The sequence below is a fragment of the Crinia signifera genome, chromosome 4, assembly GCF_055691185.1.
Source record: "Crinia signifera chromosome 4, ASM5569118v1, whole genome shotgun sequence".
Classification (NCBI taxonomy): domain Eukaryota; kingdom Metazoa; phylum Chordata; class Amphibia; order Anura; family Myobatrachidae; genus Crinia; species Crinia signifera.
Window position 1 is genome coordinate 333,740,333 of NC_139220.1, and position 13,006 is coordinate 333,753,338.

General features: G+C 48.1%; 1 long non-coding RNA gene across 1 annotated transcript in view; it reads right to left on the bottom strand.

Annotated features, from left to right (window-relative positions):
• Positions 1–3,283, bottom strand: part of LOC146072882 (uncharacterized) — a 47,686-nt gene extending 44,403 nt beyond the window's left edge. The window contains exon 1 of the long non-coding RNA XR_014473257.1: positions 3,180–3,283. This is a non-coding gene — a long non-coding RNA (uncharacterized LOC146072882). The remainder of the gene's footprint in view (positions 1–3,179) is intronic.
• Positions 3,284–13,006: the final 9,723 nt, after the last annotated feature.

A 13,006-nucleotide genomic window follows, 5' to 3' on the forward strand; every position in this document is an offset into this window, starting at 1 on the left:
CATCACCAGTAGGTACCTGACTGGCACCGTGCTGGAATGCCGGCACCATATATAATATGTCAAGAAAAAGTTGACATCTGCACCGAACATATGTCGATACTCCGTGTCAACATATTTTTAGTCAACATATTTTAAAAAATTTTAAGGGCCAAAACGGGGCGGCAGGGATCTTAGACTACCATAGTCCGCCGGGACCTTAGTATAAATACAAGTTTGACCAATAAAATCTTTTTTTTTTTTTTTTTTTTTTTTTTTTATTTAGTAATTATTTTAAAAAACATTAAATACATTAAAAATATTCCCACTATTCTCTATATAAAAAGAGGGGGGGGGGGACCATCCAATTGATTGACAGATGTTTACAGATTACATCACAACCAAGACATGAAAATATTCATGGTTACCAGAAAACTAAAGTGCTAATACATACTAGATAAAAAAACAGTACATAGCAAATACATGGCAAGAACATAATTCATATATATTAATTTTAAAAAAATATTTTAAAATATGTTGACTAAAAATATGTTGACACGGAGTATCGACATATGTTCGGTGCAGATGTCAGGGCGTGGCCTACCTTGCTCCACCAGCTGTGCTCTCCCGACGGTCGCTCCTGCCACTGGACTCCCCCGCTTCTGCTACGCAAGCCAGCGTATGTCGTTTCGGAGTTCCCCAGGACACGGAGGTCGCCCATACGAGTGAGATGTTTTGCCTGATGTATCATTATCAAGCCGTGTGGTAACCAGTCCACAGTGTTGTCTTTTTAGGTACGGGCATTACTGTTATGTACCTTGGAGTTTTTATCTCCTTTTTGTGCAATAAATACTCTTTTAATACACTAGGAAGCGCTCCTTCCCATTTCTCTCCTGTTATATATATATATATATATATATATATATATATATATATATATATATATATATATATATATATATATATATATATATATATATATATATATAGAGATAAAGAAAGTAATAGGAGTGCGCCCTAAGAACAGTTTAACACCACAGAGCATATACAGTTAAAATATCTGTATTTATTACAGCAATAAAGTACATATAAAAAACAACAATAATTTTGACATAAAATTTGATCGGTAAATCCAAACAGAATGATCCCAGAGCAGGAAACAACCCGACGCGTTTCGTCTTTACGACTTCATCAGGGGTACAACCGATGTATGATTATATAAATGACAATCCATACAGTAGGTATTGCCGATTGATATGGATTTAAATGTATCAATATGGTATTGAAGATATAGCCAACCTTTTATAAAGAGTTGGATATTCCAAAAAATAGTGGTGGATCTATTTTGGATGTTCACAATTGGAGGGTGATTAATCGGTCACCAGTTTAGATTGTTTTCCAGGAATGAATGGAGAGGGGATTTAGGATTTGTACCCTATGGCAGCCATCTGTACTCCAAATAGCAAGGTTGCTATTTGGAGTACAGATGGCTGCCATAGGGTACAAATCCTAAATCCCCTCTCCATTCATTCCTGGAAATACCATATTGATACATTTAAATCCATATCAATCGGCAATACCTACTGTATGGATTGTCATTTATATAATCATACATCGGTTGTACCCCTGATGAAGTCGTAAAGACGAAACGCGTCGGGTTGTTTCCTGCTCTGGGATCATTCTGTTTGGATTTACCGATCAAATTTTATGTCAAAATTATTGTTGTTTTTTATATGTACTTTATTGCTGTAATAAATACAGATATTTTAACTGTATATGCTCTGTGGTGTTAAACTGTTCTTAGGGCGCACTCCTATTACTTTCTTTATCTCTATTTGTATCCTTCGTGCCTTTATTAACAGCAAGGCACAATAGAAGTGCTGCCCCTACATTAGCGCAGAAAAAGGGTCACTACCCCTTTGTTTTCGATATATATATATATATATATATATATATATATATATATATATATATATATATATATGATGGAAGAGTTCCTGGCACTCGCTGTATTAATCAGCAACCTGGGTGCCTTGCTGACCCTGTGTGAGCAGGGTAATGTAGTAGATGCTGTACGGCTGGCACTCTCAGGATTTGTATGTCAATTGAAATTCATTCAAAGAAGATACCGACACAAGGGTACACACCATACCCTTGTGTCGGTATCTTCTTTGAATGAATTTCAATTGACATACAAATCCTGAGAGTGCCAGCCGTACAGCATCTACTATATATATATATATATATATATATATATATATATATATATATATATATATATATATATATATATATATATATATATATATATATATATATATATATATGGAAAAGGGGAGTCAATTCGGCACTCGATGTATATAATATCCAGAAATGCCCAGGTGCCTTGTTATGCGAGTTCACGCAGAATGTAGCAACTTAGAAGGACCGGCACTCATCGGACTTAGCAATCAATAAGAGACAGACACGGCGGTCTTAATCAGCGACGTTTCGGTTTATTCAACCGTTGTATATATATACATACACACACACAGACACACACATATATATACTGGTTCCCTTATAGAGGGCAGTCAGTGTGGTTAGTGCAGTGCTATATATATATATATATATACACACACACACAGGTTCCCTTACAGAGGGCAGTCAGTGTTGTTAGTGCAATGCTATAATATATACTGGTTCCCATATAGAGGGCAGTCAGTGTGGTTAGTGCAATGATATATATATATATATATATATATATATATATATATATATATATATATTTATAGTATAGGTGATCAAATAAATGAAGACCAGAGGCGGCACTCACAATAGGTCAAAACAAAGCAAAATGTATTCAAATCATGTGGAAAAACATCACAGTGACAACAATGTCAGCAAAACGTGTGTCACTGTGATGTTTTTCCACATGATTTGAATACATTTTGCTTTGTTTTGACCTATTGTGAGTGCCGCCTCTGGTCTTCATTTATTTGATCACCTATACTAATACTAAGTTTTGGAAGGCACCTCCCGGTTGTCCATTGATGTGCCAAGTGCCGGTCGTTACCCCCTATATATTTATATATATACATACACACTGGTTCCCATACAGAGAGCAGTCAGTGTGGTCAGTGCTGTTATCCCCAGCACTGCCCGCTGTTAGTAGAACAAACATATATAACACAATACTCTGCATGGTCAGACTGATCACATACCTTGCTGGGTATTACAGACCCCTCAGGACCACAGTAATCCGGGTCTCCCAGCTGCTGGTACCAGTGTGTAAGTACAGGAGGAGTCAGTGCTGCTTCTGTCTCCGACTTACACCCCCTACTTCCGGGTCAGTGTGTGCACTATTTGCTGGTCCTCCACTTCCGGGTCAGGCCGGGGGCGTCCCTGTTTGTGTCAGTCCCCACCCCCTTCCTATTCCTAGAGAGGTGTGTATACGGCGATGCTCCGGTGGCCATTTTAACTAAGGGCAAATTCAACTTGGCTATATACTTTTTGCCCACAGTTCAGTCTCATACTACGGACGGTAATGACAGTTTGCGGGTTAATATTTAACTCCTTATGTACTACAAATACACTTTAATATACGCACATTACATAATATATCGCTAGGTCTTAGTTATATGCATTTATTTCATTCGTTTTACAGATTAATCCATTGTCCGCAGGTTAATATATTTATTTTCTCCCACTATATACTTAATAATAAAGGAATACCTCACACCCTCGTGGCCATGTGTAAAGTGGGTGTGGCCTTGTGTAAAGTGGGCGTGGTCACATCCCCAGGCACCCTGCCCCCGGTCCAGCAATTGCTGCAGCTCATGTCACATAAACACTGGGACACTGCCTGTGGTGGGGGAATGTCCCAAAATATCGGGAGACGTTCCTGCGATAAGTGGGACAGTTGGGAGGTATGAGAGGGACAGTGTGCACAAATTTGGGACTGTGGCCTAGCTGAAAAGGGGCGTGGCCTGTATTTACAGTGCTGCTGTGAGGCCACGCCCTGTTTTCGCCGCTATGCGGGCATGCTCTGAAGAGTGAGCGGCGGCACCTGGAGCGACAGTCCTGTCAGTGACAGTGAAGAACCTTCTCGCTCTAGGAACCGCCGCTCCCTATTCAGTTGAGTTTATGGCAGTGGTCGCCAACCCGTCGCTTGCAGGCTACTTGGTAGCTTAAGGAAGCGAACCGGGTGGCGCAATAACTCTGCACTCCCTCCATTACCTGCCGCTGCTTGCCTTCTCCCTCTGAGGGGAGGAGAGTGCATCGCGTGTCTCTCCTCACCCTCACTGTGCATCCCTGTGACTGGGCCGTTTACCAATCAGAGCTCGCAGGCCGGCAGTCCATCAAGAACTGGCCCACGAGCTTTAATTGGCAGACGGCCCAGTCACAGGGAAGTGAGGGGGGAAGGTGAGACGCGTGGCGTGCTGTGCTCTCCTCCCCTCGGTGACACAATAGCACTGCAGGGGGACGAAGGACTGTCCTCTCCCCATCTGGCAGCAGCAGCAACAGTGAGTGCTGCTGGGAAACTAGCACTGTGGGGACATAGCAGTTTCTGGCACTGTGGGGGCATAGCAGTTTCTGGCACTGTGGGGGCATACCAGCTTTCTGGCACTGTGGGGACATAGCAGCTTTCTGGCACTGTGGGAACATAGCAGCTTTCTGGCACTGTGGGGGCATAGCAGTTTCTGGCACTGTGGGGGCATAGCAGTTTCTGGCACTGTGGTGGCATACCAGCTTTCTGGCACTGTGGTGGCATACCAGCTTTCTGGCACTGTGGTGGCATACCAGCTTTCTGGCACTGTGTGGGCATAGCAGTTTCTGGCACTGTGGAGACATACCAGCTTTCTGGCACTGTGGTGGCATAGCAGTTTCTGGCACTGTGGGGGCATAGCAGTTTCTGGCACTGTGTGGGCATAGCAGTTTCTGGCACTGTGGAGACATACCAGCTTTCTGGCACTGTGGTGGCATAGCAGTTTCTGGCACTGTGGGGGCATACCAGCTTTCTGGCACTGTGGGGACATACCAGCTTTCTGGCACTGTGGGGACATACCAGCTTTCTGGCACTACGGGGACATAGCAGTTTCTGGCACTGTGGGGACATAGCAGTTTCTGGCACTGCGGGGACATAGCAGTTTCTGGCACAGCGGGGACATAGCAGTTTCTGGCACAGCGGGGACATAGCAGTTTCTGGCACAGCGGGGACATACCAGCTTTCTGGCACTGTGTGGGTAGACCAGCTTTCTGGCACTGTGGGGGCATAGCAGTTTCTGGAACTGTGTGGGTAGACCAGCTCTCTGGCACTGGGGGGGCATACCAGCTCTCTGGCACTGTGTGGACATACCAGCTTTCTGGCACTGTGTGGACATACCAGCTTTCTGGCACTGTGGGGACATACCAGCTTTCTGGCACTGTGGGGACATACCAGCTTTCTGGCACTGTGGGGACATACCAGCTTTCTGGCACTGTGGGGACATACCAGCTTTCTGGCACTGTGGGGACATACCAGCTTTCTGGCACTATGGGGGCATAGCAGTTTCTGGCACTATGGGGGCATACCAGCTTGCTGGCACTGTGTGGACATACCGGCTTTCTGGCACTGTGTGGACATACCAGCTTTCTGGCACTGTGTGGACATACCAGCTTTCTGGCACTGTGTGGACATACCAGCATTCTGGCACTGTGTGGACATACCAGCTTTCTGGTACTGTGTGGGTAGACCAGCTTTCTGGCACTACGGGGGCATACCAGCTTTCTGGCACTGCGGGGACATACCAGCTTTCTGGCACTGCGGGGACATACCAGCTTTCTGGCACTGTGGGGACATACCAGCTTTCTGGCACTGTGGGGACATACCAGCTTTCTGGCACTGTGGGGACATACCAGCTTTCTGGCACTGTGGGGACATACCAGCTTTCTGGCACTGTGGGGACATACCAGCTTTCTGGCACTGTGGGGGCATACCAGCTTTCTGGCACTGTGGGGGCATAGCAGCTTTCTGGCACTGCGGGGACATACCAGCTTTCTGGCACTGCGGGGACATACCAGCTTTCTGGCACTGTGGAGACATAACAGCTTTCTGGCACTGTGTGGTCATACCAGCTTTCTGGCACTGTGGGGACATACCAGCTTTCTGGCACTGTGGGGACATACCAGCTTTCTGGCACTGTGTGGACATAGCAGCTTTCTGGCACTGTGTGGACATAGCAGCTTTCTGGCACTGTGGGGACATAGCAGCTTTCTGGCACTGTGGAGACATACCAGCTTTCTGGCACTGTGGGGGCATAGCAGCTTTCTGGCACTGTGGGGACATACCAGCTTTCTGGCACTGTGGGGACATACCAGCTTTCTGGCACTGTGGAGACATACCAGCTTTCTGGCACTGTGTGGTCATACCAGCTTTCTGGCACTGTGTGGTCATACCAGCTTTCTGGCACTGTGGGGGCATACCAGCTTTCTGGCACTGTGGGGACATAGCAGCATTCTGGCACTGCGGGGACATAGCAGCTTTCTGGCACTGTGGGGACATACCAGCTTTCTGGCACTGTGGGGACATACCAGCTTTCTGGCACTGTGGAGACATACCAGCTTTCTGGCACTGTGGGGGCATAGCAGCTTTCTGGCACTGTGGGGACATACCAGCTTTCTGGCACTGTGGGGACATAGCAGCTTTCTGGCACTGTGGAGACATACCAGCTTTCTGGCACTGCGGGGACATACCAGCTTTCTGGCACTGTGGGGACATACCAGCTTTCTGGCACTGTGGGGACATACCAGCTTTCTGGCACTGTGGGGACATACCAGCTTTCTGGCACTGCGGGGACATACCAGCTTTCTGGCACTGTGTGGACATACCAGCTTTCTGGCACTGCGGGGACATACCAGCTTTCTGGCACTGTGTGGACATACCAGCTTTCTGGCACTGCGGGGACATACCAGCTTTCTGGCACTGTGTGGACATACCAGCTTTCTGGCACTGCGGGGACATACCAGCTTTCTGGCACTGTGGGGACATAGCAGCTTTCTGGCACTGTGGGGACATACCAGCTTTCTGGCACTGTGGGGACATAGCAGCTTTCTGGCACTGTGGGGACATAGCAGCTTTCTGGCACTGTGGAGACATACCAGCTTTCTGGCACTGCGGGGACATACCAGCTTTCTGGCACTGTGGGGACATACCAGCTTTCTGGCACTGTGGGGACATACCAGCTTTCTGGCACTGTGGGGGCATACCAGCTTTCTGGCACTGTGGAGACATACCAGCTTTCTGGCACTGTGGGGACATACCAGCTTTCTGGCACTGTGGGGACATACCAGCTTTCTGGCACTGTGGAGACATACCAGCTTTCTGGCACTGTGTGGTCATACCAGCTTTCTGGCACTGTGGGGACATACCAGCTTTCTGGCACTGTGGGGACATACCAGCTTTCTGGCACTGTGGGGACATAGCAGCTTTCTGGCACTGTGTGGACATAGCAGCTTTCTGGCACTGTGGGGACATACCAGCTTTCTGGCACTGTGGGGACATAGCAGCTTTCTGGCACTGTGGAGACATACCAGCTTTCTGGCACTGTGGGGGCATAGCAGCTTTCTGGCACTGTGGGGACATACCAGCTTTCTGGCACTGTGGGGACATACCAGCTTTCTGGCACTGTGGAGACATACCAGCTTTCTGGCACTGTGTGGTCATACCAGCTTTCTGGCACTGTGTGGTCATACCAGCTTTCTGGCACTGTGGGGGCATACCAGCTTTCTGGCACTGTGGGGACATAGCAGCATTCTGGCACTGCGGGGACATAGCAGCTTTCTGGCACTGTGGGGACATACCAGCTTTCTGGCACTGTGGGGACATACCAGCTTTCTGGCACTGTGGAGACATACCAGCTTTCTGGCACTGTGGGGGCATAGCAGCTTTCTGGCACTGTGGGGACATACCAGCTTTCTGGCACTGTGGGGACATAGCAGCTTTCTGGCACTGTGGAGACATACCAGCTTTCTGGCACTGCGGGGACATACCAGCTTTCTGGCACTGTGGGGACATACCAGCTTTCTGGCACTGTGGGGACATACCAGCTTTCTGGCACTGTGGGGGCATACCAGCTTTCTGGCACTGTGGAGACATACCAGCTTTCTGGCACTGTGGGGACATACCAGCTTTCTGGCACTGTGGAGACATACCAGCTTTCTGGCACTGTGGGGGCATAGCAGCTTTCTGGCACTGTGGGGACATACCAGCTTTCTGGCACTGTGGGGACATACCAGCTTTCTGGCACTGTGGAGACATACCAGCTTTCTGGCACTGTGTGGTCATACCAGCTTTCTGGCACTGTGTGGTCATACCAGCTTTCTGGCACTGTGGGGGCATACCAGCTTTCTGGCACTGTGGGGACATAGCAGCATTCTGGCACTGCGGGGACATAGCAGCATTCTGGCACTGCGGGGACATAGCAGCTTTCTGGCACTGTGGGGACATACCAGCTTTCTGGCACTGTGGGGACATACCAGCTTTCTGGCACTGTGGAGACATACCAGCTTTCTGGCACTGTGGGGGCATAGCAGCTTTCTGGCACTGTGGGGACATACCAGCTTTCTGGCACTGTGGGGACATACCAGCTTTCTGGCACTGTGGGGACATACCAGCTTTCTGGCACTGTGGGGACATACCAGCTTTCTGGCACTGTTGGGACATACCAGCTTTCTGGCACTGTGGAGACATACCAGCTTTCTGGCACTGTGTGGTCATACCAGCTTTCTGGCACTGTGTGGTCATACCAGCTTTCTGGCACTGTGGGGGCATACCAGCTTTCTGGCACTGTGGGGACATAGCAGCATTCTGGCACTGCGGGGACATAGCAGCTTTCTGGCACTGTGGGGACATACCAGCTTTCTGGCACTGTGGGGACATACCAGCTTTCTGGCACTGTGGAGACATACCAGCTTTCTGGCACTGTGGGGGCATAGCAGCTTTCTGGCACTGTGGGGGCATAGCAGCTTTCTGGCACTGTGGGGACATACCAGCTTTCTGGCACTGTGGGGACATACCAGCTTTCTGGCACTGTGGGGACATACCAGCTTTCTGGCACTGTGTGGTCATACCAGCTTTCTGGCACTGTGGGGACATAGCAGCTTTCTGGCACTGTGGGGACATACCAGCTTTCTGGCACTGCGGGGACATACCAGCTTTCTGGCACTGTGGGGACATACCAGCTTTCTGGCACTGTGGGGACATACCAGCTTTCTGGCACTGTGTGGTCATACCAGCTTTCTGGCACTGTGGGGGCATAGCAGCTTTCTGGCACTGTGGGGGCATAGCAGCATTCTGGCACTGTGGAGAGGGGTTGGGATCGTTTTGTCTACAACAAGATGATCTACAAGCATTGGGTCAACACCATTAGGTCGCCATGGGTTAAGGTTGACACAAGCAAAAGGTCGACATGGAAAAAGTAAACATGGGGCCAAATGTAATAGGGTGAGAGTTTCAGAAAGTGAGAGATTTGGGGAGAGTTTTCCCCTTTTTTTTAAAGCAGCAATCAATTACACTGCAAAACCAGGTGGATTTTGCCATTTAATTGATTGCTGCTTTAAAAAACATGGGAAAACTCTCCCCAAATCTCTCACTTTCTGAAACTCTCACCCTATTACATTTGGCCCACGGTGTTTTTTTAGTGTTTTTCACTGTTATTTTCACCAAAATGTTGACACAGTCGACATGGACACTGAAGCGTAGCACTGTGTCCCCTCGCTTTGCTCCCTATGCTCGGCACACTATTTTATTCTCCCTCCATGCCCTAGTGGATGGTAGGGCCTGAAATTATGCCTGTCGGCACATGTCGGCTCAAAAAACAGTCAAAAACCCCATGTCGTCCTTTTGACTGTCGATCTAACCCATGTCGACCTAAAGCCATGTCGACCTAGACACATGTCGACCTAACTTCATGTTGACCTAACTTCATGTTGACCTAATGGTGTTGAACCAATGCTTGTCGACCATCATGCTGTAGACCAAATGACCATATCCCGTGGGGGCATACCAGCTTTCTGGCACTGCAATATTGGGGGCATATGTGTATCTGGCACTATTGGGGGCATATGTGTATCTGGCACTATTGGGGCATATGTGTATCTGGCACTATTGGGGGCATATGTGTATCTGGCACTATTGGTGGCATATGTGTATCTGGCACTATTGGTGGCATATGTGTATCTGGCACTATTGGGGCATATGTGTATCTGGCACTATTGGAGGCATATGTGTATCTGGCACTATTGGGGGCATATGTGTATCTGGCACTATTGGGGCATATGTGTATCTGGCACTATTGGAGGCATATGTGTATCTGGCACTATTGGAGGCATATGTGTATCTGGCACTATTGGGGGCATATGTGTATCTGGCACTATTGGGGGCATATGTGTATCTGCCACTATTGGGGCATATGTGTATCTGCCACTATTGGGGCATATGTGTATCTGCCACTATTGGGGGCATATGTGTATCTGGCACTATTGGGGGCATATGTGTATCTGGCACTATTGGGGCATATGTGTATCTGGTACTATTGGTGGAATATGTGTATCTGGCACTATTGGGGCATATGTGTATCTGGTACTATTGGTGGAATATGTGTATCTGGCACTATTGGGGCTTATGTGTATCTGGCACTATTGGGGCATATGTGTATCTGGCACTATTGGTGGAATATGTGTATCTGGCACTATTGGGGCATATGTGTATCTGGCACTATTGGGGCATATGTGTATCTGGCACTATTGGGGGCATATGTGTATCTGGCACTATTGGGGCATTATGTGTATCTGGCACTATTGTTGGCATGTGTATATCTGGCACTGCACTATTGGGGCATATGTGTATCTGGCACTATTGGGGCATATGTGTATCTGGCACTATTGGGGCATATGTGTATCTGGCACTATTGGGGCATATGTGTATCTGGCACTATTGGGGCATATGTGTATCTGGCACTATTGGGGGCATATGTGTATCTGGCACTATTGGGGGCATATGTGTATCTGGCACTATTGGGGGCATATGTGTATCTGGCACTATTGGGGGCATATGTGTATCTGGCACTATTGGGGGCATATGTGTATCTGGCACTATTGGGGCATATGTGTATTTGGCACTATTGTGGCATATGTGTATCTGGCACTATTGGGGGCATATGTGTATCTGGCACTATTGGGGGCATATGTGTATCTGGCACTATTGGGGGCATATGTGTATCTGGCACTATTGGGGGCATATGTGTATCTGGCACCATCGGGGCATATGTGTATCTGGCACTATTGGGGCATATGTGTTTCTGGCACTATTGGGGGCATATGTGTATCTGACACTATTGGGGCATATGTATATCTGGCATTATTGGGGGCATATGTGTATCTGGCACTATTGGGGCATATATATATATCTGGCATTATTGGGGGCATATGTGTATCTGGCACTAATGGGGCATATGTGTAGCTGGCACTAATGGGGCATATGTGTAGCTGGCACTATTGGTGGCATATGTGTATCTGGCACCGTGGGAGCATATGTGTATCTGGCACTAATGGGGCATATGTGTAGCTGGCACTAATGGGGCATATGTGTAGCTGGCACTATTGGTGGCATATGTGTATCTGGCACCGTGGGAGCATATGTGTATCTGGCATCGTGGGAGCATAGGTGTATCTGCCACTATTGGTGGCATATGTGCATCTGGCACTATTGGGGGCATATATATATCTGGCACTATTGGGGAATATGTGTATCTGGCCCTATTGGGGGGCATATGGGTACTTGTTTCCTAGAACGGCCACAATCTTGTCCATCTTGTACCTTAGAGTTAAGGTAGACGATGGACGCGATGGACCCGATTTCCTTTGAAATCAGGTCCACTTTGCCGGCAAAGGCAAAATCGGGACCATCACGTCAGTCGCGTGCATTAACATGGCTCGCGACCGACGCGATTTTGCCATAGGCTTCAATGTTAAAATATTTTTAACATTGAAATCGGGAGCATCGCGTCGGTCTTGTGCCATTATAATGGCACAAGATGAGATGGACTTGATTAAGTCCATTTTACATAGCAAACAATGTGAAATGGGCAAATATGACCCATTTCACATTGTATATGGGCCCGTCATCGTTAAAAAGTTAAGCAACCCCATTGTGAGCGTCACCCCACGATTGACGCCAACCCAAAGCGTGGCGAGTGCAGCGAGCCCGCGAGGGGCGGCGGTGCGCGTACTCCGACCTTTTCATACCCCTACTATCCACGTCGGCGTGGAACTGAGAATATAAAGTGTGGCGAGCGCAGCGAGCCCCGCGAGGGGATGCGTATACCTGTGAAGTTATACGCGTCTGCTTGCCACGCTTCGGGCTCGGTGGCTCGCTGCGCTCGCCACACTTTATATTCTCAACTCCATGCCGAAGTGGATAGTAGGGGTATGAAAAGGTCGGAGGACGAGTACCGCCGCCCCTCCCGGGCTCGCTGCGCTCGCCACGCTTCGGGGTGGGCGTCAATCGTGGGGTGCCGTTAAGGGGGTAAAATTTGGGGTCTGGGGACTACTTTACATTGAATCCAATGTAAAACAGGGTCCCAGGGGCCGTATTCACATTTGATTCAATGTAAAAATCGGGTCGGTCGCATCGCATGCGATTTGGAAGCATGCGATGCGACCGACGCGATTTTTCAGACCCGATCACCCCGATACAAATCGGTGTGGCCGTGCTAGGAAACAAGTACCGGCATATGTATATCTGGCACTATTGGGGGCATATGTGTATCTGGAACTACTAGGGGCATATGTGTATCTGGCACTATTGGGGGCATATGTATATCTGGCACTATTGGGGCATGTGTATCTGGCACTATTGGGGGCATATGTATATATGGCACTGCACTATTGGGGGCATATGTGTATCTGGCACTATTGGGGGCATATGTGTATCTGGCACTATTGGGGGGCATATGTATATCTGGCTCTATTGGAGCATATGTGTATCTGGCACTATTGGGGGCATATGTAT